The following is a 13,658-nucleotide window of genomic DNA, read 5'->3' on the forward strand; positions in this document are numbered from 1 at the left end:
AAAGGAAAGGCTTTCAGGGTTTTTTTTTTCCATTCTGTAGGATAAAAGCTATGGGTCTCTCATGTATATATTTTATTGTGTTGAAATATTTTCCTTCTATACCCACTTTTTTTAGGGTTTTTATTATGAATGGATGCAGAATTTTAGGAAAATTTTTTTTAATCATCAATTGAAATGATCATATAATATTGTCCTTCATATTGTTTATTTGATGTACCACATTGATTGATGTGTGTATGTTGAATCATTCTTGCATCCCTGGGATAAATTCCACTTGGTCATGATAAATGGCTATTTTAATGTGTTTTTGAATTCAGTTTGCTAGTATTTTGTTTAATATTTTTCTATCAATATTCATTGGAGATATTGACCTATATATATATATTTTTAATGTGTTTTACTGATTTTGGAATCAGGGTAATACTGGCCTTTATTTTTTCAGAATAGTTTGAGTAGAATTGATATTTGTTCTTTTTAAAGATTTTTGGTAGAATTCAGCAGTGAAACCATTGGGTTCTAGGCTTTCTTTACTGAGAGACTTTTAATTATGGCTTCTGTCCATTACTTGTTATATTTCCAATCCAAACTCTGTTCAGGTTTTGGATTTCTTTAGGTTTCAATCTTGGTAGATTGTATGTGTCTAGGAATTTATCAATTCCCTTTAAATTGTCCAATTTATTGCCATATAGTTGCCCATAGTAGTGACTAATGATCCTTTGAATTTCTGTTGTATGTTTCTTTTTCATCTCTGATTTTGTTTATTTTGGTCTTCTCTTTTTTTTAAATTTATCTTTGCTAAATGTTTGTCAGTTTTGTTTATCTCTTCAAAAAAACTTTTAAATTATTTCAATTTTATTTATTTCTGCTCCTGTCTTTTTTATTTTCTTCTACTAAATTTGGTTTTGGTTTACTCTTTCTTCGCTAGTTTTCTAAGACACATTGGATATTTATTTGAAGTTTTTCTTCTTTTATGTGTAAGAGCTTATAGCTATAAACTTTCCTTTAGTTCTGCTTTTGCTGTATCTCATAAACTTTGGTATGCCATATTTCCATTATCTTATGTTTTCAGAAATTTAAAAATTTTCTTTTTAATTACTTCCTTGACCCGTTGAACATTCGGGGCATATTATTTAAATACCCTATGTTCATATCATTTCCAAAATTCTTCTTATTATTGATTTCAAGTGTTATTTCCATGTTGGTCAGAGAAAGTACTTTATACTTTCTCAATTTTTTGAATATTCTAAGAATTGTTTTGTGGCCTAAACTCTACTCTATTTTGAAGAGTGATCATTGTGCTGAGAAAAATAATGTGTATTCTGCAATCGTTGCACAACATTTTCTTTAAATATCTATTAGGTGCATTTGGTCTATACTGCAGATTAAGTCCATTTTTTGGTTGATTTTATGGCTAGATGATCTGTCCAATGTTGAAAATGTGGTGTTGAAGTCTTCAGCTCTAATTGTATTTGAATCTATCTCTTTCTTTGTCTATAATAATATTTGCTTTATATATTTGGGTGCTCCAGTTTTGAGTGCTTATATATTTACATTGTTCCTTTTAGTGAAAGTGATTTTCTCTCCTGGCATATTGTAATTTCCTGCTTTTATTTTTATTTTTTTGTACCTATTGTATGTTTTTAGATTTGAGGTTGCCATGAAGCTTGCCCATACTATCTTACAACTCGTTATTTTAAACAGATTAAGACTTAACCCTGATTGCATCAACAAAGTAACTAACAGAAAGTAAACTAATGAAATCTCAACATTTTAACTTTGTCTCCCCACTTTTAAACTTGTTATTATTTCTATTTATATTGTACTATATATATCTCAAAATATTGTTGTAGTTATTATTTTTGATTGGTTCATCTTTTAGTCTTTCTACTTAAGGTAAGTGTAGTTTACACACTACAATTACAGTGCTATAATATTCTGTTTTTCTGTGTACTTACTATTATGAGCGAGTTTTATACCATCAGATGATTTCTCGCTGCTCATTAACATCCTTTCCTTTCAGATTGTGGAACTCCCTTTAGCATTTTTTGTAGGACAGGTCTGGTATTGATGAAATTCTTCAGCTTTTGTTTTTCTGGGGATGTCTTTACTTCTACTTTATATTTGAAGACTACATAATATACATATTAACCTGATATACTATTCCAGGGTAATTTTTCCCTTTCGGTACTTTAAATATGTTTTGCTACTCTCTCCTGGCCTGTAAAGTTTCCACTGAATAGTTTGCTGCCAGACATGTTGGATCTCCATTGTATGTTATTTTTTCTTTTCTCTTGCTGCTTTTAGGATCTTTTCTTTATCCTTGACCTGTGGGAATTTGATTATTAAATGCCTCGAGGTAGTCTTCTTTGAGTTAAATCTGCTTGGTGTTCCATAACCTTCTTGTATTTGAATGCTAATATAGGTTTGGGAACTTCTCTGAAATTATTATCCTATTGAGTAACTTTTTATCTCTATATCTCATTCTAACTCCTCCTTAAGATCATTAACTCTTAGGTTTGTCATTTTGAGGCTATTTTCGAGAACTTGTAGACATGCGTCATTTTTAAAATTTTTTGTCTCTTTTGACTGTGTATTGTCAAATAGACTGTCTTCAAACTTACTAATTTTTTCTTCTGCGAGATCAATTCTTAATTAAAAATTTTAATTTATTTAATTTATAAAACTCTTTAAAAATTTTGTGGGTACATAGTAGGTGTATATATTTAAGAGACATGCATTCTTAAGCATGTCAGTTGCATTTTACAAGTCTAGAATTTTGGCTTGAATCTTGTTAGTTATTTTATTTGTTAAATTTATCTAATAGAAGTCTGAACTCCTTTTCTATGTTATTTTCAATTTATTTGATTTGCCTCAAAACAGTTATTTATATTTTTCTGTCTAAATGATCACACATCTTGTTTCTTCAGGATTGTCCCCTGGTGCCTTATTTAGTTCATTTGAAAAGATCATGTTTTCTGTATGATCTTGATGTTAATGAATGTTTGTCACTGCCTGGACATTGAAAAGTTATGTATTTATTTTAGTCTTTGTAAGCTGGGCTTGTTTGTACCCATCCTTCTTGGGCAGGCTTTCCAAGTATTGGAAGGCACGTGGGTTTTGTGTTCTATGTTTTTTGTCACTGCACCCATATCTATATTAGGGGCTGCCCTGAGCCCAGTAATGTTTTATTTATTTATTTATTTATTTATTTATTTATTTAAGACTTGTAGAGGCACCACCTTGGTAGTCTTGAATAAGATCCTGTAGATTTATTTGGGTCACCAGGCAGAGACTCCTGTTTTTTTCCTTACATTTTCCCAAACATATAGAGTCTGCCATTGCTGAGATGTCTGGAGCTCAGGGAGGAGTGATACAAGTAACCCTATGGCCACCAACACTGGAACTGCACTAGGTCAGACCTGAAGAAAGCACAGCACTGGGTCTTGCCAAGGGGCAACTTTAACCACTACCTGGCTATTGTCCATGTTCACTCAAGGCCCTAGGGCTCTACAGTCAGCAGGTGGCATAGCCAGCCAGACTTGAGTCTTTCCCTTAAGGGTGGTGAGTTCCCCCAGTCCCTGCATGAGTCCAGAGATGCTGCCCAGAAGCCAGGGCCTGGAGTTAGAAAACTCAGGAATCTATCTAGTGCTGTGTTCTATCAGCAGCTGAGCTGGCACCCAAGCCGCAAGACAAAGTCTTTCTCATTCTTCCTGCCCCTATCCACAAGCAGAGGATTTTCCCCAGATGTCCATCACCACTACAGGCCCATTAGGAGTATTGCCAGGGTACCAACAATGTTCATTTATGGCCTGAAGACTCTTCAGTCAGCTTGTGATGAATGCTGCCAGCGCTAGGCTCTGCTCTCACCTAGGGGTAGGACCAGAGATGTTATCCAAGAGCCAAGGCCTGGAATTGGGGACCTCAAAAGCCTGTTTGGTGTTCTTCCCCTCTGTGGATGAGCTGATACCTAAGCTCAGGCTAATGTCACCTCTACTCTTCCCTCTGTTTTTCTCAAGCAAAAAGGGCCACTCCTCATAGACACCACAGCTGTGATTATGCTGGGTCAGCCTGAGGTCAGCATGTCTCAGAGTCTCACTAAAAGCTCATGGTGTGTTCTACCTGGTTGTCACTGTTGATTTTTCAGGGACTAAGGCCTCCCTAGCTAGCAGGTAATGAATCTTGTCAGCACTTGGTCTTTTCCATCAATGCAGTGGGTTCACTTCTGGCCCAGTGTATGTTGGAAATGCCATCTGGGAGCTAGGGCCTGGAATGGGGGTCTAATGAATCTGCCCAGTGCTCTATCTTACTATGATTGAGCTGGTATCTAAGTTGCAAGACAAAGTTCTTTTTGCTCTTCCCTCTCCTCTCTTCAAGAAGAAAGAAGAATGTCTTTCAGAGCTATGAGCTACACTTTCTGGGGTTTGGGGAAAGGTGACAAATGTACTTCCTTAGCCACCCTGGCTGGTGTCTTACTGTGTCATATACCACCCACCTTCCCAGTCCACTGGCTGTCAGCCCAGCATAGCACTAGGACTTGCCTGGAAGTTGCAGTTCTTCTGGCCTATGAAAGCCTTTAAAGTGTATTTAGGATCTCAGAGCCCTTTAGCACACAGAAGTGAGGCTTGCTTAAACTCAAGTTCCAACTACTAGCAATGGGCAATTCTCCTCTGGCAATGATTGAACTAAATGCTCCCTCTCTGGGCACCAGCTGAGTTCTCCCTGGTGTTGGCAGCACTGTGTTCCAATGCAAAGTCTTCCAATCATTGTGCTCTCCCTCCCCAACATGCACAGATTCTTTGTTTGCACCTGCAGCCACTACCAGAGGATGTAGGAGGGGTGGTATTGGCAATTCAAGACTGTCTTTTCTACCCTCTTCAGTGCCTCTTTCAGTGATGTGAAGTAAAAACCAAAAATAGTAACAAAATTATTTTAATATGTTATTTAATTAAGTTCACCTAAAATTTTGAATACTCATTGAATACTCATTGCTATCTTCTTTGAATCAACTTTTTCCAATGTAAAATTTAGAGATTTATCTGAGTCTAATATTTTAATTTTTGATTACTAGTATTATGTGCATGTGTATGTGTGTATTATTACAACAATAATAATGAACAAATGCTGTTTTTCCTATGTGCTAGAATCTAATTGCATCTATTGTATAGTTACATTAAAAAAATCTTAAAGCCCCTAAAGGATTTTTCAATCTATCTGTAACTCTGATATATTTTCCTAGTTATCAGGAAGGCAAAGTGACATTGGAGAGAAAGTATAGATTTTTGTAGTCAGAAAATCACTATTCAAATGCTCTTTGTTTGTTTCAGTTATAATCTTTGTAACCTCAGTTATTTAATATCACTAAAACTAGGTTTCTTCGCCCATAAGGTGTGGAAATTAATATCTAACTCCTGCATTGTCTAATTGTTGGATTGGCCATTCTAATAAACAAAGCATTTGTCCACTTTGCCACATGATTTGTGGATTCATTGATAATTAGCCTTCAAATATTTCTTCCATGGTATATTAGTCAGGGTTCTCTAGAGGGACAGGACTAATAGGATAGACGTATATATGAAAGGGAGTTTGTTAAGAAGTGTTGACTCACACGGTCACAAGGTGAAGTCCCACAATAGGTTGTCTGCCAGCTGAAGAACAAGAGAGACAGTCTGAGTCCCAAAACCTCAAAAGTAGGGAAGCCAACAATGCAGCCTTCAGTCTGTGGCCTAAGGCCTGAGAGCCCCTGGCAAACCACTGGTGTAGGTCCAAGAGTCCAAAAGCTGAAGAACTTGGATTCTGATGTTTGAGGCAGGAAGCATCCAGCATGGGAGAAAGATGGAGGCCAGAAGATTCAGCAAGTCTGCTCTTTCCATTCCTGCTTTTATGCTGGCAGCTGATTAGATGGTGCTCACGCAGATTGAGAGTGGGTCTGTCTCTCTCAGTCCACTGACTCAAATGTTAATCTTTTTTGGTAACACTCTCACAGACACACCCAGAAGCAATACTTTGCATCCTTCAATCCAATCAAGTTAACACTCAATATTAACCATCACACATAACTATCACTGTAGTGTTTAAAATTTCTATATTTACATATGAATTATTGATGACAAAACTTTTGAAGCTATTATCAGATAACACATGTTTAGTTGACTGAAATATTTTTTTCCTGTAAAACCTTACTACTCAAACTGCTCCTAAATTAGGAGGCATGGATGTCACCATGGGGTTGTTATAAATGTAGAATTGCAGGCTCCAACCCAGTGCTACTCAATGAAAATATGCATTTTAGCAAGTTGCCCAGTGAGCCATATGCACATTAAAGTTTGAGAAGCACTTATCTAAATGACTCCTGAAAAAATTGAATACTTTTGACATATGAAAGTGGCTCAAGTCTGGGCAAGAGAAAGGAGGACTACCATAGTAGAATACCTGGAACATTCAGGTGACAGCAGAAAAACAAAGACACCAAGGAGAGGAGACAGAAGGAGGGATCCAGAAGGGATATAAAACCTATTTCACAATTCCACGGAAATATATATCTTTTGTGACAAAAGAGAGTTAGCAATGTGATGAGAAATACACATACACAGAAAGCATAGCCTCAGTGCTATGGGAACTATATTTCATTTTTATTTAAATCTTTATTGTTTCAAAAGAACAATCTCTCATAAGCTTGTAAAACTTCCTGAGGCCCTAGAACTGTGATCAAATTTACATGCTGGTTCACTCTCATCCTGCAAAGCATAAAATTCCTTATTACTTCTAGTATATAAATCTAGGACATATTCTACTTTAAAAGCCTTATTTTTGATGACTCATTGGCATTAAGCTACACTTATTAAAAGAAAATTGATTTCATCTAATCAATGAAATATTTATTTTTATGTAAATCAAAACCTTTTTTAAGTTTTAATAATCATTCTATTAATTTTATAGCAGACCTCTTTCTTTTGTCTTTCTTCTTTCTTTCTTCTTTCTCTTTCTTTTTCCCTTCCTTCCTTCCTTCCTTCTCTCTTTCTTTTTCCTTTCCCTCCTTCCTTCCTTCCTTCTTTCTTTCTTTCTTTTTCTTTCTTTCTTTCTTTCTTTCTTTCTTTCTTTCTTTCTTTCTTTCTTTCTTTCTTTCCTTCCTTCCTTCCTTCTTTCTTTCTCTCTCCTCTCTCTCTCTCTCTCTCTCTTTCTTTCTTTTCACTTTAGTCCATGATGTGAATTAGTTCACTAGATGAGAACAAGTTACAAATAATCAAACTTTGGAAGTGACCTTCAGAAGGTCTCCTTGAAGAACTGCCAAGAAGCTTTCTGTTTTAATGATGATGTCTCAGTGATTCACAGCATGATACCGTAAGCATTGCTTCTGGAGAAGGCATATCGTCTTCTTTACTATTGTAAAATGGATGGAGTGTAAGTCAGAGAGTGAAGCAAGATAGAGCAAATAAGAAAACGTAGTATACATCCTCTGTTAATGACAACAGAATATATAGAAACCATATGAGTTCATACAATTGTATTTCTATATATCTACATATTCCTAGAAACCATAGATTTCCAATGTATACTTTAATAAGTTTTGTAGTTACAAAGGAGTTATCCTGATAGCAGTGCATTCACAGGCAATTTTATTATTTGCAGATTAGTGAAAGTAGTTACATCTTTTCAACAAATGTATCCCATATCACCTACTATGCTCAAGTAACTGAGCTAAGCATTGTGGAGTATACAAATTTTCTAAGAAAAAGCCTTTATGTGACTAGGGTCTAAGAGGGGTGATGCATTTCATTCTAACACAAGGTATAAGTGCTTTAAAAGAAATGTTTCAGGAGTTATCAAAGAGAGAGAAATCAATTCTAGCTTGGGAGAAGTCCAAGAGCAAAATGGAAGAAGTGGACTTGGAATACAACCTTTAAAATAAAGATTGTAATTGACAGACACATCAGGAGATGACATTCTAAGCTGAAATAATAGTATGTACAAAGAAACAGAAAAGGTAGATAATATTTCAGGAACAGCTACAGCTCTGTTTATGTGTAGGGTATAAGAGGGAGAAAGGGCTGGAAAGGTGTATTGAGACAATAGTTTTTAAACCAATTTACACATCAAAATCTTCTGGGGTGCTTTTATTAATATTAAAATTCTGGGTCTGATTTCCAAAGTTTTTGATTCAGGATTTCTGGAATAGGGACCCCAGAAATTTTTTTGTTGCAAATGCTCTCCCAGGTGATCTGAGGCCCAGTGTTTTGAATCCACTGAGTTATGGACAGAATGCAAAGGTGGATAGACACTGAAGCAATTTAAGAAAGACCACTCTGGCCTTGATGATCAGAAAGTTTTGGAGAGCAAAAATGGTATAGGCAGAAATATTAAAATTGTCCAACTGTAAGACAGCAGCCCATAATTGTGGGCAGCAACAATGGAAATGTAAAGAAACATCACGATGTGTGAGACATTGCTTAAAAGAAGAATAAAATGTAGTAACTGATTGGAGGTAAGAGAAGTCTTGGGAGAAGACAAGATCAATGATGATTATGAAATTCAAGTTTAGGTGGCTGAATGAACAGAAACACCATTATTCTAACTTACAATATAAAAATTCTCTTCTTTATTAAGAGAAAATCTTGTATAAGCCTTTCCAGACACCTCTGGCTTTAGGTTAAATTTCCCTATTATACAGTGTTATAGCACCATATACTTTTCCTTGCAGTGCATCTAATAATGTAACTTTATATTAAATTATATGCCAATTGCATTAATATCTATGTGACTTCCTATACTATGAAGTCTATAACAACAGGGAACCAACAGTGTCTGGTGCATCTTAGACAGAAAAAAAGTTGTTGATTCAACTTTTTCATCTAAGTTGATAAGTAAACAAATAGATGAATTTTTAAGTAATTCATTAGGATTACCAGTATTATTACTGGGACAAAAATTTATATAATATTTACTTAAAATATTTACATTCAATAATAATTGTAAATATTTTAATTCTAAGTACTTCAAAATATATAACGGTGAAATTATTAATTTTCTCTCAGCTTAGTGGTACAAAAAAATGAGCAAACTAGAATTTATGAATCACTTTCTAGAGGTTTATTTGAATAAGACAGGTTCAAAATATTTCAGAAACTCCATCTATCTGTTTGTTCATTATACAAACTGTGTGCACATGTAGCCATAGGTATGCCTTTGTAAATCAAGATCATAGTTTATGACTTTGTGTGAATTTTGGAAATTATGGGTTGCATTTCTTTTTTATTTTTTATGAGCTAGGGTCTTGCTCTGTCACCTAGGCTGAAGTACAGTGGTATAATCATTGCTCCTGCTGAAAATTCTAAGGTGTCTCCCTCATTGTACTCAGAGTAGGAGGTCAAGTCCTTACAATGACTTGCTAGACTCTAGATGACTGCCTCATTTCATTGCCTTAACTAATTCACTTTCTTTACTCACCCCGCATCCATCAATCTAGTCTTCTTAATTTTTCTCAAACCTGCAAGTCATGTGCCTGCCTTGGGGCCTTTGTGTTGTCTTTTCTTTCTGCATTGAATGCATACCCTCAGAAATCTATATAACTCACTTTCTTATTTCATTCAGCTTTTAGCCTAAATTCTACCTCATTAGTGAGGACTTCAGTAACAAGCCTACTTAAAGTAGCACCCTGATTCCTCGTTAGGACCTTAACTTGTTTTGTTTTCTGTAGCTCTTATCCTCATGTGTGTATGTAATCATTTTGAGAGGCAGTGGAATTGCTAGTTGGAAGGTTTGGTATGGAAAGGCAAGAGACACATATATGTGTATGTATGCATAAATAGAGAAAAAACAATTCAGTGGAGCTGAGATATGTCTAAAGGGAGAGAAGCAAGTTCAGGAATATTCCATACTGAGATTATGGATGCCACTAAATGGCGAGTTTTTTTTTTTTTTTTTTTTTTTTTTTTAAACAGTGGTGGTGGTGCTGGTGTGGAGCAAACACTCAGGAAAGGAAACATTGCCTCAAAGACCCTAGGTAATGACACAGATAGCTTAGCTAAGACTATATGACCAAGAGAAGACAGAGCAAAGATGAGGCTCAAAAGACAATCTGGAAGAAGAATCAAGTATTAAAAGCAGAAAACAGGCCAGGAACAGTGGTTCACTCCTGAAATCCCAGCACTTTAAGAGGCCAAACTAGGAGACTTGAAGCTCAGGAGTTCAAGATCAGCTTGAGCAATGTGGTGAGACCTCCATCTGTATATAACTCACTTTCTTATTTCATTCCCCCAAAACATAAAAAAAATAGCCAGGTGTGGTGGCATGCACCTGTCATCCCAGCTACTTGGGAGGCTGAGGTGGGAAGATTACTTGAGCTTAGGAGTTTGAGACTGCAGTGGGCCATGTTCATGCTGCTGCACTCCAGGTTGGGTGACAGAGCAAGACACTGTTATTAAAAAAGACATTCACGCACACATACATACATACATACATACGTACATAAATGCAGAAAACACTAAGGATTTTTCTTAAGTCATTTGAGTGGAATAATAATATGAGATGTGTGTAAAATTTATATATTTCATAGATAGCATACACATAGTGTATAATTTGTTTATTCCATAGATTGCTGAAATTTTCTTGTCCTCTAATAAAATATTCTGTGAACAAATATTTATTTAAGTAGGTATAATCTGAAAGGCATCGTGTTGAGCACTGTAAAGGTTCAACTGGAAAAACTATTTAATAATTAGCAAAGGGAAAACAATGAATCCTAAGGATATTATGTTTAGAAGAGAAATAGCAAGACAATGGCATCTATGTCTCCAGATAGTAGCAGCAGAAAGGTACCTATTATCAAAAATACTCTGAATATATTATATTCTTTAATTTCGCAGAGGGTGTAACTTGTTTACTGAGTAGCTGAACTTGGTGGTTTAAAATTATGGAACTTTTATTCTCTCCAATTATTACTCCCAATTCTGCTACTTCTGATGTCCCTTCTATACTGGGTAAAAAATACTTTGAAATCATCTTGAGTGGATGCCGTAGCTTTGTGGTCACTGGTCACTTTCAGTTAACAAGAAAGTAATCTGATTTTAAAACTTCAATATCCAATCTCATATTGTATTCAAAGCTTTCCTCAGAGGCATCAGGAAGCATCTCCCCACCACTGAACCTCTCCTGTGTTTTTCAAGCAAAAGTCCTATAAGATAAACATGAGAAGAACAGAAGTGGTAGGGATAATCTTACATAACTAGTCTCCTGTCAGCTGTTGGCATCTTTTGCTAATACGTCCTCATCAATTGAATAACAGTCAATATTTGCTAGACCCTAACACCAAAAACCCAGTGGCTTAGCATAACACAAGTTTATTTATTGATTTTGACAAGTCTTCTGGACCATAGGTGACTCTTCAGTTCATACAGATATCTCCATTCATTGGCTCGGTATTCCACAATGCATCAATCAATCATATGGTGTCTCCATCTATATATGCTTCCACAATCACTGCAGTGGAAAAGAGTAGGCTGGAGTGCCAAGCACTATCAATTAAATACCTCAGAATGGAAGTGATACATGTTGTTTTTGCTTATAGTTCATGGCTCAATGAAAGTCACATCACATAGCCACATCACATAGCTTCAAAGGCAATCCATGTGCCCAGAAGTAGAAGGGATTTGGATATTGGTGAATATTGGTGACGCTTAACAGAGTTGTTATTCAGTTTACTAGGAGGCAGTGTGCAACTTAATTTCACTATTGGTTAATGATTTGTTAGACAGTGTAAGCCATATTGGTCCCTGTCAGTAGTCCACACCATAACCCCTCTTCTGGGTGAAATGTCTCCTCAATTTTCGACTGCCTAGGTATCCCCACTGCATCTATTCCTCCTGCACAATGTAAATTCAATGGAACTGTTGAGAACCTTTTCTGCATACTCCAATGCTATATATTGCTATGCTATGCTATGCTATGCTATGCTATGCTATGCTATGCTATGCTATGCTATACTATACTAGTATAGTGCTATGCATAGTGCTATACATATGTAGTACTGGGTAGTGTTTTGTGTTTGGGCTCTCCCCTTCTTATTAAGAACACAATATTACATTTCCTCCTTGCCCTGTTTCTGCTGCCTGTACCAGAAAACTCCCTGTCTTCAGACATTCCTAGTAGAGAAGGAAGAAACAGTCTCTATGTCCGTATATACCACTCAGACTCTAGGAGGTACATGTCAGTCTCTTACAAAATCTCACTCACTTCTACCCTCTCTACTCTTTATTCCATTCCTAAGAGAGTGCCACAGAAAAGTCTTAACAAGCATCACACCAAGGAATGAGACATTAATTTCCTGTTCCTGCAGGGGAAGGAGACAGAAAAGTCACTGTAACTTGCCATCAGGGTGCCTAAATATAAGCCTTCACTCTTGCTAGCCTTTTGCTTTTATAGACTTTTGGAGTAGCCTGCAGAGATTTTTGAGGCCAAAAGATTCAGTTCAGCTTCTTATCTATAATACCAGGGATATGTGGCCGAATAGGAACAGCTCTAGTCTGCAGTTCCCAGCGAGACCAATGCATAAGGTGGGTGATTTCTGAATTTCCAACTGAGGTACCTGGTTCATCTCATTGGGACTGGTTAGACAGTGAGTAGAGCCCACAGAGGGTGAGCAGAATCAGGGTGGAGTGTGACCTCACCCAGGAAGTGCAAGAGGCTGGGGACCTCCCACTCCTAGACAAGGGAAGCCATGAGGAACTGTGCCATGAGGGACTATGCTGTGAGGGACTGTGCTATCCAGCCCAGATACCATGCTTTTCCCATGGTTTTTGCAAGCCCCAGACCAGGAGATTCCCTCAAGTGCCTAAACAACCAGGGCCCTAGGTTTCAAGTACAAAACTGGGCAGCTGTTTGGGCAGACATTGAGCTAGCTGCAGGAGTTTTTTTTTTTTTTTTTTTTTTTTTTTATACCCCAGTGGTGCATGGAACCCAGTGAGACAGAACTGTTCACTCCCCTGGAAAGGGGGCTGAAGCCAGGGGGCCAAGTGGTCCTGCTCAGCAGGTTCCATCCCTGCAGAGCCTAGCAAGCTAAGATCCACTGGCTTGAAATTGTCGCTGCCAGCACAGCAGTCTGAAGTCGACCTGGGATGCTCCAGCTTGGTGGAGGGGAGCGGTGTCTGCCATTACTAAGGTTTGAGTAGGCAGTTTTCCCCTCACAGTGTAAAGGAAACCACTGGGAGTTCGGCAGACCCCACTGCAGCTCGACAAAGCTGCTGTGGCCAGACTGTCTCTCTAGATTCCTCCTCACTGAGCATGGCATCTCTGAAAGGAAGTCAGCAGCCCCTGTCAGGGGTTTATAGATGAAACACCCATCTCCCTGTGATAGTGCACCTGGGAAAAGTGGTGGCTGTGGGCACAGCTTCAGCAGACTTAAACGTTCCTGCCTGCTGGCTCTGAAGAGAGCAGGGAATCTCCAAGCACAGCGCTGGAGCTCTGCTAAAGGACAGACGGTCTGTTCAAGTGGGTCCCTGACCCCCATGCCTCCTCACTGGGAGACACCTCCCAGCAGGGGTTGACAGAAAACTCATACAGGAGAGCTCTGGGTGACATCTGGTGTGTGGCCCTCTGGGACAAAGCTTCCAGAGGAAGGAACAGGCAGCAATCTTTGCTGTTCTGCAGCTTCCCCTTGTGATAGTCAG

Source organism: Macaca thibetana, chromosome X (assembly GCF_024542745.1).
Source record: "Macaca thibetana thibetana isolate TM-01 chromosome X, ASM2454274v1, whole genome shotgun sequence".
Classification (NCBI taxonomy): Eukaryota; Metazoa; Chordata; class Mammalia; order Primates; family Cercopithecidae; genus Macaca; species Macaca thibetana.